Here is an 809-nt window from a genome sequence, read left to right as displayed (position 1 = left end):
ATATTATGAAATTATATTTATTCCTTCCCCCCTCCAAGAATACCTGATTACTGTTTTAAAATTAAAATGACACACGGAAATGAAAATCCTTTCACAATATCCTTCACTAATAATGAATGACTTTCAGGTTTTAATGGCTATATAACTATATGTTGCACCACTCCCACATATTTTACACAAATGGGGGCAACTACCTATTTGTCCCTGGTGGCTCAGTGGTAAAGAATCTGCCTGCAATGCAGAAAGCAAAGGAAACGCAGGTTCAGTCCCTGGGTTGGGAAGATCCCCTGGAGGAGGGCATGACAACCCACTGAGTATTCTAGCCTATAGAATCCCATGGACAGAGGAGCCTGGTGGGCTACAAGTCCATAGGGTCGAAAAGAGTCAGACACAACAGAAGCGACTGAGCACACATGTATTTGTTTAGTATCTTGCTTTTTTTTCATCCTTACAATATATCTTGGCCATCTTTTCATATCAGCATTTACAAATATACTTTTCTCTTTTTAATAGCTGCACAGTATCCTATTTTTTGTGTATATACACATTATTTTTTAAATTATCTATTGAAGGATGTGTAAGTTACTTCCAATTGTTTACTTTCCTAAACACTGTAATGAATAACCTTCCTAAGAAAGTTTAGAAGGATCTTCAGGCTGTGTGACATTTGTCAACTCTGTAGTTGACAGTGACAATGACAGTGTCGATGAGAGTGACCCAAACAGACTCTGCACCGAAGGGAGGAGTATGTTTCCTTGAGTAGAGGAACAATTCTCTACAATACTGTAGCCAACAAGTTCAGAGATATT

This window comes from Bison bison, unplaced genomic scaffold (assembly GCF_000754665.1).
Source record: "Bison bison bison isolate TAMUID 2011002044 unplaced genomic scaffold, Bison_UMD1.0 scf7180017846659, whole genome shotgun sequence".
Classification (NCBI taxonomy): domain Eukaryota; kingdom Metazoa; phylum Chordata; class Mammalia; order Artiodactyla; family Bovidae; genus Bison; species Bison bison.
The sequence above is the reverse complement of the archived record's forward strand: the minus strand, read 5'-3'. Positions refer to the sequence as shown.